This window comes from Pristiophorus japonicus, unplaced genomic scaffold (genome assembly GCF_044704955.1).
Source record: "Pristiophorus japonicus isolate sPriJap1 unplaced genomic scaffold, sPriJap1.hap1 HAP1_SCAFFOLD_290, whole genome shotgun sequence".
Classification (NCBI taxonomy): domain Eukaryota; kingdom Metazoa; phylum Chordata; class Chondrichthyes; family Pristiophoridae; genus Pristiophorus; species Pristiophorus japonicus.
In genome coordinates, this window is record NW_027252669.1 from 307,527 (window position 1) to 312,994 (window position 5,468).

The window sequence follows — 5,468 nt, forward strand, 5'->3', positions numbered from 1 at the left end:
CCAGCCAGTGTACCGATATCTCCCTGAGAGACAGAGAGACTGAGAGATATCAGTGTACAAATATCTTCCTGAGGGAGAGGGACTGAGAGACACCAGTCAGTGTACAGATATCACCATGAGGGAGCGGGACTGAGAGACAACAGTCAGTGAACAGACATCTCACTGAGAGAGAGAGACTGAGAGATACCAGTGAGAGTGCAGATATGTCCCTGAAAGAGAAAGTCTGAGAGACACAAGTCAGTGTACAGATATCTCACTGAGGGAGAGGGCACAGAACGACACTGGTCAGTGTACAGATATCTCCGAGAAGGAGAGGGACTGAGAGAAAACAATCAGTGTACAGATATCTCCCTGAGGGAGAGGGACTGAGAGACACCAGTCAGTTTACAGATCTCACTCTGAGAGGGAGGGACTGAGAGATACAAGTCAGTGTACTGATATCTCCCTGAGGGAGAGGGACTGAGAGATACAGTCAGTGTACAGATATGTTCCTCAAACAGAGGGTTTGAGAGACATCATTCAGTGTACAGCTACCTCAGTGAGAGGGACAGGGACTGAGAGACACCAGTCAGTGTACAGATATCTCTGTGAGAGGGAGGAACTGAGAGATACCCCTCAGTGTAAAGATATCTACCTCAGGTAGTTGGACTGAGACGCATCAGTCAGTGTACAGGTATCAGTCTGAGAGGGAGGGACTGAGAGATGCAACTCAGTGTCCTGATATGTCCCTGAGGGAGAGGGACTGAGAGACCAGTCAGTATACAGATATCTTCCTGAGGGAGAAGGACTGAGAGACACCAGTCAGTGTACAGATATATCCCTGAGGCAAATGGACTAAGAGACCAGTCAGTGCACAGATATCTCCCTGAGAGACTGAGAGATTGATAGACATCAGTCAGTGAACAGATATCTCCCTGAGAGGGAGCAACTGAGAGACGCCAGTCAGTGTACAGATGTCTCCCTGAGGGAGAAGGACTGACAGACAGCAGTCAGTGTACAGATATAACCGTGAGGGAGAGAGAAACTGAGAGACATCAGTCAGAATTCAGATTTCTCCAGGACGGAGAGTGGACTGAGACTCACCAGTCAGTGCACAGATATCTCCCTGAGAGCTTGGGGACTTCATACACCAGTCAGTATACAGATATATCCCTGATGGAGAGGGATTAAGAGACACCAGGCAGTGAACAGATATCTCCCTGAGAGGGAGCGAATGAGATAAATCAATCAGTGTATAGCTATCTGCCTGAGGGTGAGGGACTAAGAGACACCAGTCAGTGTACAGACATCACCCTGAGAGGGAGGTACTGAGAGACACCAGTCAGTGTACAGATATCTTCCTGAAAGGGAAAGCTGCGGGACACCAGTCAGTGTACAGATATGTCGCTGTGGTAGAGGGACTGAGATATACCAGTCAGTGTGCAGATATGTCCCTGACAGAGAGGTACTGAGAGACACCGGTGAGTGTACAGATATCTGCCTGAGGGAGAGTGACTGGGAGACACCATTCAGTGTGCAGATGTGTCCTGACGCCGAGCGACTGAGAGACAACAATCAGTGTACAGATATCTCACTGAGGGAGAGGGACTGAGAGAAATAAGTAAGTGTACAGATATCGCCATGAGAGTGAGGGATTGAGAGAAACCAGTCAGAGTACAGATATCACCCTCAGAGGCAGGGAATGAGAGATACCCGTCAGATATCTCCCTGAGGGAGAGGGACTGAGAGACAGCAGTCAGTGTACAGATATCTCCCTGAGAGACAGAGAGACTGAGAGACATCAGTCAGAATGCAGATATCTCCCTGACAGATAGTGGACTGAGAGTCACCAATCAGTGTACAGATATCTCCCTGAGAGATTGGAGACTTAGAGACCCCAGTCAGTATACAGATATATCCCTGACGGAGAGGGATTGAGAGACAGCAGTCAGTATAGAGCTATCTCCCTGAAGGAGAGGAACTACAAGACATCAATGAGTGTACAGATATCTTCCTGAGAATGAGGGACTGAGAGACACGAGTCAGTTTACAGATATTAGCCTGAGAGTGAGGTACTAAGAAACACCAGTCAGTCTATAGATATCTGCCTGAGGGAACGGCACTGAGATACACCGTCAGTGTACAGATGTGTCCTGAGGGAGAGGGACTTAGAGACAACATTCAGTGAAAAGCTATCTCCCTGAAAGGGAGGGACTGAGAGACGTCAGTCCGTGTACAGATATTTCCCTGAGAGAGAGGGACGGAGGGATTCCAGTCAGTGTTCAGATATAACACTGAGAAGGAGGTACTGAGAGACACCATTCAGTGCACAGATATCTCCCTGAGGGAAAGGGACTGAGAGATTCCAGTCACTGTTCAGATATGTCCCTGAGGGAGAGGGGGCAGAATGACACTGGTCAGTGTATAGATATCTCCTTGAGGGAGAGGGACTGAGAGACACCAGTCAGTGTACTGATATCTGCGTGAGGGAGAGGGACTGAGAGATACCAGTCAGTGTACAGATATGTCACTGAAAGAGAGGGACTGAGAGACACCAGTCAGTGTACAGATATCCCTCTGAGAGGGAAGGACTGAGAGACACCAGTCAGTGTATAGATATGTCCTGAGGGGAAAGACTGAGAGACACCATTCAGTTTCCAGATATCTCTCTGAGGGAGAGGGATTGAGAGACAGCAGTCAGTGTACAGATATCACCCTGAGGGAGAGTGACTTAGAGACACCAGTCAGTGCACAGACATCTCCCTGAGAGGGGCAACTGAGAGACACCAGTCAGTGTACAGATATGTCGTTGGGTGAGAGGGACTGAGAGATACCAGTCAGTGTACAGATAAGTCCCTGAGAGAGAGGGACTGAGAGACACCAGTCAGTGTACAGATATCTCCATGAGAGTGAAGGATTGAGGGACACCAGTCAGTGTACAGATATCGCCTCAGAGGCAGGGAATGAGAGACACCAGTCAGTGTACAGATAACTCCCTGAGGGAGATGGACTGAGAGATGCCCCGTCAGTGTACATATCTATCCCTGAGCAAGCGGAACCGAGAGTCACCAGTCAATGTACAGATATGTCCATGAGGGAGAGCGGATTGGAGACACCAGTCAGTGTACAGAAATGTCCATGAGGGAGAGAGACTGAGAGACACCAGTCAGTGTAAAGATATCAACCTGCGGGACCGGGACTGAGAAACTCCAGTCAGTGCACAGATATCTCCATGAGAGGAAGGACTGAGAGACACCATTCAGTTTACAGATAACTCCCTGAGTGAGAGAAACTGAGAGACATCAGTCAGAGTACAGATATTTCCCTGAGGGAGAGGGACTGAGAGATGCCAGTCATTGTTCAGATATGTCCCTGAAAGAGAGGGACTGAGAGACACCTGTCAGTGTACAGATATCTGCGTGACAGATTTGGGACTTCGAGACACCAGTCAGTATACAGATATCTCCCGAAGGGAGAGGGGACAGAATGACACTGCTCAGTGTAGAGATATCTCCATGAGGGAGGTGGACTGAGAGACATCATTCAGTGTACAGATATCTCCCTGAGGGAGAGGGATTGAGAAAAACAGTCAGTGTGCAGATATCTCACTTAGGGAGATGGACTGAGAGGCACCATTCAGTGTACAGATATCATTCTGAGAGGGAGTGACTGAGAGATACAACTCAGTGTCCTGATATGTCCCTGAGGGTGTGGGACTGAGAGACCAGTCAGTATACAGATATCTCCCAGAGGTAGAAGGAATGAGAGGCACCAGTCAGTGTACAGGTATGTCCCGGAGTGAAATGGACTGAGAGGCGAGTCAGAGCACAGATATCTCCCTGAGAGAATGAGTGACTGATAGACATCAGTCACTGTACAGATATCTCTCTCAAGGAAAGGGATTGAGAGACACCAGTCAGTTCACAGATATCGCCCTGAGAGGGAGCAACTGAGGGACGCCAGTCAGTGTACGATGTCTCCCTGAATGAGAGGGACTGAGAGACTCAAGTCAGTGTACAGATATCTCCATGAGAGTGAAGGATTGTGGGACACCAGTCAGTGTACAGATATCAACCTCAGAGGAAGGGAATGAGAGACACGTCAGTGTACAGATATCTCCATGAGGGAGATGGACTGAGAGATACCCGTCATAGTACATATCTATCCCTGGGCGAGAGGAACTGAGAGACACCAGTCAATGTATAGATATGTTCATGATGGAGAGCGACATAGATACCAGTCACTGCAGATATCTCCCTGAGCAGAGCGACTGAGAGACACCAGTCCGTGTACAGATATGTCCATGGGGTAAAGGGACTGAGAGACACCAGTCCGGGAACAGAAATGTCCCTGAGGCACAGAAACTGCGAGACCAGCCAGTGTACCGATATCTCCCTGAGAGGCAGAGAGACTGAGAGATATCAGTGTACATATATCTTCCTGAGGGAGAGGGACTGAGAGACACCAGTCAGTGGACAGATATCACCATGAGGGAGCGGGAATGAGAAACAACAGTCAGTGAACAGATATCTCACTGAGAGAGAGAGACTGAGAGATACCTGTGAGAGTGCAGATATCTATCTGAGGTAGAGGGACTGAGAGATACCAGTCAGTTTTCAGATATGTCCCTGAAAGAGAAAGACTGAGAGACACAAGTCAGTGTACAGATATCTCCCTGAGGGAGAGCGACTGAGAGATACCAGTCAGTGTACAGATATTTCCCGGAGAGAGAGGGATTGAGATACTCCAGTCAGTGTACAGATATAGGCCTGAGGGAGAGAGACTGAGAGACACCAGTCAGTGTACAGATATCTTCCTCAGCGAGATGGACTGAGAGACACCAGTCAGTGTACAGATATTACCCTGAGGGAGAGGGACTGAGAGACACCAGTCAGTGTACAGATATCACTCTGAGAGGGAGGGACTGAGAGATACAAGTCAGTGTACTGATATCTCACTGTGGGAGAGGGACTGAGAGATAAAGTCAGTGTACAGATATGTCCCTCAAACAGAGGGACTGTGAGACACCAGTCAGTGTACAGGTACCTCTGTGAGAGGGAGAGGGACTGAGAGACACCAGTCAGTGTACAGATATCTCTGTGAGAGGGAGGGACTGAGAGACACCCATCTGTGTACAGATATCTACCTCAGGGAGTTGGACTGAGACGCACCAGTCAGTGTACAGATATTACTCTGAGAATGAGGGACTGAGAGATGCAACTCAATGTCCTGATATGTCCCTGAGGGAGAGGGACTGAGAGACAAGTCAGTATACAGATATCTCCAGAGGGAGAAGGACTGAGAGACACCAGTCAGTTTACAGATATGTCCCTGAGGGAAATGGACTGAGAGACCTGTCAGTGCACAGATATCTCCCTGACAGACTGAGAGACTGATAGTCACCAGTCAGTGTACAGATATATCTCTTCGGGAGAGAGATTGAGAGACACCAGTCAGTACAGATATCTCCCTGCGAGGGAGCAACTGAG